Source organism: Eptatretus burgeri, chromosome 2 (assembly GCF_056783735.1).
Source record: "Eptatretus burgeri isolate ZD-2024b chromosome 2, Ebu_testis_v1, whole genome shotgun sequence".
NCBI lineage: Eukaryota > Metazoa > Chordata > Myxini > Myxiniformes > Myxinidae > Eptatretus > Eptatretus burgeri.
In genome coordinates this window covers 95,507,265-95,515,064 of record NC_140962.1, presented here as the reverse complement: position 1 = coordinate 95,515,064, position 7,800 = coordinate 95,507,265, and positions in this window count along the sequence as shown.

Here is a 7,800-nt window from a genome sequence, read left to right as displayed (position 1 = left end):
CCAACGTCAGCACCAATTCACCACTCTCACCCCTCCCTCTCAAAGCAACCATCACACTCTTCCCACTCCCCAAGCTTCCCCCTCCCCTTTCTCAAAAACTCCCCCCTCACCTTTCTCCCTCAACTCCCCCCCCTCACCCTTCCCCCTCCATTCACCCCCCTCACTCACCCTTCTCAAAGATTTCCCTCCCCCTCTCATCGAGAAAGCTGCCTCCTTCCCCTGCCCTCTCTCCTCCATCTCATCACTCTTCCTCCTCAAATCCTCAAAATGCCTTCTGCCCCCTCTTTTATCACTCCCCACTGTACCTCAACCCAGCACCACAGAGCCTTTTCTCCTTCTAGTCTGACCTCCTACTCTCGCTCTTCTGCAATCCCCCACACTCTTTCAACAACTCTCCTTACCTCCCCCCCACCCTCCTCCCTTCTCTCCCCTCCCCTGCACCCAAAGCCTCCTCCCCTCCCTCTTCATCAACAGTGTGGACCTCAAATATCCGGGGCCTTCACTCAAACCTAACAGATCTTTCCATACAAGTTACCACTGGCAAACCAGACATAATCTGCCTTACAGAAACTTTCCTCCATCAAGACGTCTCTGACTCCCAGATATCTCTCCCTGGTTACTCCCTCCTCCGGTATGACAGACCTGAACCTCGTCCTGGTGGAGGAGTTGCTCTCTTCATCAAAGACTCTATTCCTCACTCTCCATGCACTGCCTTCACTCCCCACATCCCCTGGAATACCTCTGGCTACGGCTTCCCCTCCACTCCCATCTCATGTTTATATGTGTACTGTACCGTCCACCAAACAGTGATGACTCCATCTACACCTCACATTCTGAAAACATGGACCAACTTCTATCTTCTCATCCAAACTCTCTCTTCCTCATATGTGGTGACTTCAACTGTCATCATGCCAGTTGGCTAGGTGTGGGTACCTCTCTCACCTGTCATGGCACCTCAGCAAAAGATTTCTGCGACTCATTGGGACTGACTCAATCGGTCAGTTTCCCGACCCAGATCTCAACCAATGGTACTCCATCTCTTCTGGATCTGATTGTGCCAAATTTCCCAAAAAATATCTGCTGTTCCTTCTCCGCTCCAATCGGTTCTTCTGACCACGTGCTTGTCAAAGTAAACATCTCTCTGGCTGTTATTAGAGAACCACCTCAGTGCTGTCGAGTCTGGCATTTCACTCAGGCTGACTGGCAGGGTCTCCAGGCAGCCATCAAACTTCTGGACTGGTCTCTCATCTCTACTTTCTCCAACATCAACTCGTCCTGGGAATTCTTTCAAAGAAACTTGCTCTCCCTCATGCACAGATTTATCCCAATTTGTCTTCAGTTGGCCTTCCCTTCCTCCCGCCATGGTTCACTGAAGCTTGTGGCGAGGCAGTTGTCCTGAAACAACTTGCCTTTGTCTCATGGAAAGCAAACCCAACTGAGGGTAATCTCAGTTCCTTCCAAAAAGCTCGGAACAAGTGTGTATCTACCCTCAGGAGAGCCAGGAGACAACATCTTTCTCATCTCAAGTCTGAATTCTCAAACCTCTCTCCCTCCTCCAAATCCTGGTGGCATCTAATCAAATCTGTTTCTGGTGTATGTTCCCCCTCTGTCTCCTCCCTTACATCAAATGGTCACACTGCTGATACCGCACGTGAAAAGGATGAATGCCTAAACTCCGTGTTTGCATCTACATCTTGTCTCCGAAATCCATCGCTTTCTGTACCCACCTTACCCAGTCGCACCCAACTGTCCCTGAACTCTGCGTCCTTTTCTTCTGACAAGGTGGAGAGCTTGCTGTCAAACCTCGACTCAGATTCTGCAACCGCTCCAGATGGCATCAGCCCACATGTCCTAAAAATATCTCTCTGTCTCTGTCTCTGTCTCTGTCTCTGTCTCTGTCTCTGTCTCTGTCTCTGTCTCTGTCTCTGTCTCTGGTCACCCTTTCATTTGCTCAAGGTCATCCACTATTGCTTGGAAATCAGCAAACATTACCGCCCTGCATAAAATGGTGCAAAAACAGATCCTTGCAACGACAGACCAATCAGCCTTCTCCCAATCATCAGCATGGTTACGGAATCCATCATCGCTTCAGACATTAAATCCTTCCTCTTCTCCAATGGCCTGATTTCCAATCATCAATTTGGTTTCAGATCAGGTCACTCTTCCCTAGATATGCTGCTTCTGCTCTCCGAACAATGGATGGAGGTACTCGATGCCAGGCATGAAATCAGAGCCATATCCCTCGATATATCGCGTGCTTTTGACACGGTCTGGCACCCTGCCCTGCTCACCAAACTCTCCTCCTATGATAACCAAGCCCATCTCCACTCATGGCTCACAGACTTCCTCTCCTGTCGCAGCCAACCTGGTTTTCATCAATGATCTCTCCGACTCTCTGGAAAATCCTCTTTATCTCTTTGCTGATGACTCCACCCTCTGCCGTACCATCTGTCATCCCTCAAATTGGCAAGCAGCAGCTTCTTCGCTCTCTGCAGATCTGGATAAAATCACAAACTGGTCCAACACGTGGAAAATATCTTTCAATTTGTCAAGGACTGTTTAGAACTCCCCCCCCCCCCACCGCCATCTACTTCTCAACAATCCTCAAGAAGAAGTCCTTTCATTCAAGCTTCTCGGTCTCACTATCTGCCATGATCTTTCCTGGGAAAGCCACATTTCCAACTTGGCCTCCAAAGCCAGTCGCCACTGCCACTTGCCGTTCCAAAGCCACTGGGAATCCTCCATCATGCAAGGTCCTTCCTCGGCCCACTTGAGCTCCTGACCACATACAAAGCTTTCGTCCGCAGCCTGATGGAATACTGCTCTCCCCTCTGGGCTGGTGCTCCTATCACCTTTCTCGGCTTTACACTGTGGAAACCAAGGCATTTAGGATCACTGGTATCCCCGCGATGAGGCTGAGTCTTTGGACCTCTCACTCTCTCAATGCAGGCAAGTCAGTGGTCTTTCTGTCTTCTCCTGTCTGCTCTCCGGTCTTGCCCCCCCACCCCCCTTGCTCTGTCTGCGATATATCCTTCCCATATTTCTGCAGGGCGCTCAAGGTCCGCCAGCAACCCCCTTCTGGTAAAACTACCAAAATCAAGAATCACTGCTCACCTTCACTCTTTCATTCCTCTTTTTCCCCACCTTTGGAATGAACTCCCACACTCTCTTCAACCCCATTCTTCCCTCCAGGCCTTTACAACAGCTGTTCACCACCACCTCCTATCTTCTCCCATACAAAACCTCGATCCCCATTTTTTCTACCCCCATTGATCGCCCCAAGCCCACCTCCTTCAAATTCCTTGCTTTCGTTCCTGAAAGTCCCTGTAATGTCCATCTTGTATACCCCGTGTTCCCTGCCCCATCCCTCTCCCTTCTATAGATCTCCTAATGTCTCTGTTCCCCACTTTTTGTCCTTTCCTCTCCCGCCCCTCTTGTCTCATGCCCCCCTTGCTGTGCGTTGTGTGTTAGCTCTCATACAAGCCTCGACAATGTATACAAAAAAAGGCTCATCAGGTCTGACGTTCGACAAAGTAGTTGGGTCAGGGATTTAGAATTTTACCAGGGTGCCAGCGATCGCTCGCCTACTCTTCACAAAGGACACCATGGGATCCTTAACATCCACCAACCAAGGTCGGCAGGCAGAATGCAAGTTGAACAGGCCTAGGGCACACACATTTATGAATCATCCTGCCTGTGATTCCTGTGAAACACCATGATGACAGTTTGCAGCCGGGCCGAGACTCAAACCCAGGCTAGACAGCTGGCAAGCGGGTGTGCGTACCTCTAGTCTCGAGTCCAGGCCATCCTGCCAGCCGAGTATCAACGATTGTGAGGGAGAAAGTAAATTTATTTCCAATGGGTGTTCAAAAAGTTATCAGAGCGAAATCTCAAAGTCATCAAAGAAACGCTTGATGGTTTATACTTCAATGAATACGTATACATTGAGTACATGAGAATGGTTTTGTGTGATTAATTTTTTTTAAGTTGTTTCTCAGACTATTGTGGGTAGTTCAAGAATACATTCTCGCCCAAATTACCATCAGTCGAACATCATGACGACCCAAGGTATTCGTGAAACTCTTGGGTGAAAAAACGTTCCTTGGCCAACCCAAGAAGGTGGGAATAATTGGTGCCATAAAAGAACAGATAAGCGAGTAATCTCTTCCTTACAGAGGTGCAAGGTGGCATCCTGGAGCCTCTGCTTTCAGTGGGAAGTATTTTCAAATGTTCTTTGATGCTATAAGATGAGAGGTGAGTCACGAGCATGGACCCATCAGAACCCACAAGGACTTACAGCGACTTGAGCAACCTCGGATGTCTGGGCGGTAAGGACTAAGACGCTTCACAATGTAATTGTGGTTCCTGCAGGTATCGGACTTGCTCCTGACTTTCGCTGTAGATCAGCTGGCAAGGAACATAATAGGGTATATGAGAGCGAGTTGTATCTGTGTAAAGCCTTTTTGTATACATTCAAGACTCATGGAAGAGCAAGAACACAGAATGGATCAGAATGTAACATAACAAAGGGAACAGCAAAAAGAGAAGGGAGAAAATAAACAGAAGGGGATGTGTGAGTAAGGGTCATGGGTAGGGGAGAATGCAGGAGGTGGATAAAATGGATATAGAAGCAAAATTTTATGAGTGGTGGGGTAGTTAAATGGGTGTAGAAAAGATCATGGTTTTGGATGGGCGATGATCTGAGATGGTGGTGAACAGTTGTCTTGAAGACCTGGAGAGAAGAATAAGATTGAAGAGAATGTGGAAGTTGGTTCCACAGGTGGGAAAAAGAGGAACAAATAAGTGGAGGTGAGCAGTGATTCTGGATTTTGGGAGTTTTACAAGAAAGGGGTTGATGGTAGACCACGTGCACCCTGCAGATACCTGGGAATGGGGGACAAAACATGGAGAGGGCTGAGGGTGCAAGACCAGAAAGGAGACAGAAGAAGACAGAGACCACCGACCTGTCGGCGATTGCAAAGTTATATGCCCATTGATTCAGCTTCATTGCAAGAGATTCCAATAATCTTAAAGACCTTGGTTTCCACGGCATCAAGCTGAGCAAGGGGTGAGGCAGGGGTGCCAGCCCAGAGGGGATAGTAGTACTCCATAAAACTGTGGATGAAAGTCTTATAGGTGATTAGGAGTTCAGGTGTGCCAAGGAAGAACCTTGCATGAAGGAGGAATGCCCAGTCGGCAACTGGATTTGTAGGCCAACTTTGAAAATCGAAGCGATTTTTTTCTTTGATTTTTCATGTAATTCCATACCCCTGGGCCAATTGCCTCAAAATTTACTCCACCGCATTATTGTAACACAATCGAGGTCAATGTCACAATAAAAAATTATAATTCTTCATCAAATTAATCTTAAAACAAAAAATAACGCAGCTCCAGCCAATCAAGCATCCCCTTGGCAGGGAGAGGGACAGAACTTGGCCTTGGCCCTTTCAAAAGTAAATGCTTTGTTCAGAATCAAACCAATTGCATTAAAGCACTTATATTCTATATCCATCCATCCATCCATCAGGACCATACTCTGTGCAAAGCATTGGTGCTGCCAAAGCAGTCTCCTTGGTTGTTGGACACAACCCTGGACAGGTCACCACTCCGACACAGGATACCAGCAAGCTGGCACTCATTTTGCTAACCTCAGAAGGATGACAGGCAGAGTCAACCACACCTGGTACTAATTCAACAGCCAATGGGTATTTGAACTCAGGATCCTAGGATCCCAAGCCCACCACCCTAACCATTAAGCCAACACCAGGCATATATTCCATATCCATCCATCCATTGGGACCATACTCTGTACAGAGCGTTGGTGCTGCTTAGGCAGTCTCCTTGGCTATTGGGCACAATCCTGGATGGGTCGCCACTCTGACACAGGATACCAGCAAGCTGGCACTCATTTTACTGATCTCGGAAGGATGACAGGCTGAGTCAACCCCACCTGGTATTAATTCAACAGCTGAGCGGGATTTGAACTCAGGATCCAAGGATCCCAAGCCCACCACCCTAACCATTAAGCCAACACCAGGCATATACATTCCATATGCAGAATGGAAATTGATACACAACGGTTACACAGTTGCCATACTGAGTGTAAGTAGTCGTCGCACAATCCTATACTGCAGGGGTATTTAATCGGGGGGGGGGGGTAACATCATTTTTGGGGGGGGGGGTGTCGATAATGAGCTTTTAGGGATATTTCAGTGACTAATTCATCATGAATACCCTCTTGTAGCACTCCACATCAAAGATTTGTCATGCCATGACGTAATGCAAGTTCAGAACACCTCGTATTCGAACGTGCCAGAATCATCGAGAATATGGGCTCGCCTATAGGTTGCACCTCTCACTGCAAGGAAATATGGTGAATATTCTCAAAGCTCAAGACAAGATTGCCAGCTTCCTTCGCAAGCTCCAGCTTTACCAACGTATAATTCAAGCTGATGATGTTTCCACGCTCTCCGGATTGATAACGCTACCGGAGGTTACTGAGGATTAGTGTCCATTCGCTGATGATATTATTCAGCACTTACAATTACCAGTAAAGAGTCAACAGTGGATACTTCCCTGGTCTACGCTGAAAGCAGACTTTCAGGATTCTTACCTGGCAACCTTTGACCAAAAGCTGGTGGTGAATACCTGATTCTCTCTGACAGTGTTCTCAAAGTCATCCCATTTGCGAAAACGTATCGCTGTGAGGTTGGCTTTTCTACCTGCATGATCAACATGAAAACCAATGCAAGAAATAGATTGGATCTTGCTAATGACCTGCGATGTGCTCTACCTGTGACAAGGCCTCACATCTCAAAGCTGAACAAGAAGAAGCCATTTTAACCATCACACTGATATTTTCATCTGTGAACTGTTGTTTGCCAGGTGTTTGAATTTACTTAGGGCTCGTGACAAGCAGTGAAGTGGTTCGGCGTGGATTTCAGATGAAATCGTGAGGGCTTATGCATTATTCATCCTCATTTTTTCTAAGACTCAGAATCTAAGTTAATGTTTATTTTTAGTAACCAACACGAAACAGCTTGGAAAAATGATGAGAATAAAATAAAATTCTTCTGAATTGTTTTTTTACTTTCTAATTTTCCTTTTCTCATATTTGCCTTTTTTTTAAAGGAGGGGTAATTACGGTTTTGCTCAAAGGGTAACAATATCTCAAAGGGTAACAATCCCAAAAAGGTTTTAAAAAAATCCCCCAAAAACCCACTGCTGTACGACATCAAACAAGGAAATAAGACCATTTGGCCCATCATTGCCATGTTGCACTCCTGGGTAAATTTTTTTGCTCCAGTTTCAAACATCAATCTACTTGATGGTTTATTAACCAAACTCCTTGAAAACCTATTTCACAACCAAACGTGAATCCACTACACACATTACATAAAATGTCACGGGCACAGCATGCTTGCCTTTGCAGAACCCTTTTTGAAAGTTGACTGAAAGTTACATTTTCTGCTTTATAATTGATTGATCCCCCCCCCCAATCCTCACATCCACCCCCCACCCCCACCCAATTTTTGAAACTTGCCTTTTGTTTCAGTTTAAGAGCAACATGATGTTTGGGTGGAAGATTTTAACAATTCTGTTGTGTGGAGGGAAAGAGAATGGGTGGAAACTGGTTATAAATAGAATGTCTGAGAATATGATTTCCTGCTCGGGGCTGGTCATTAATGGCACCTTTAATATGGAGCTGCTGCAGAAGTTCAACGATAGGAAGGGCAGCCAGAGCTCTGGTGTTTAGCCCTGTAGTTGGCCTATCAGGATCATGGTAATCCGTAATTTGGT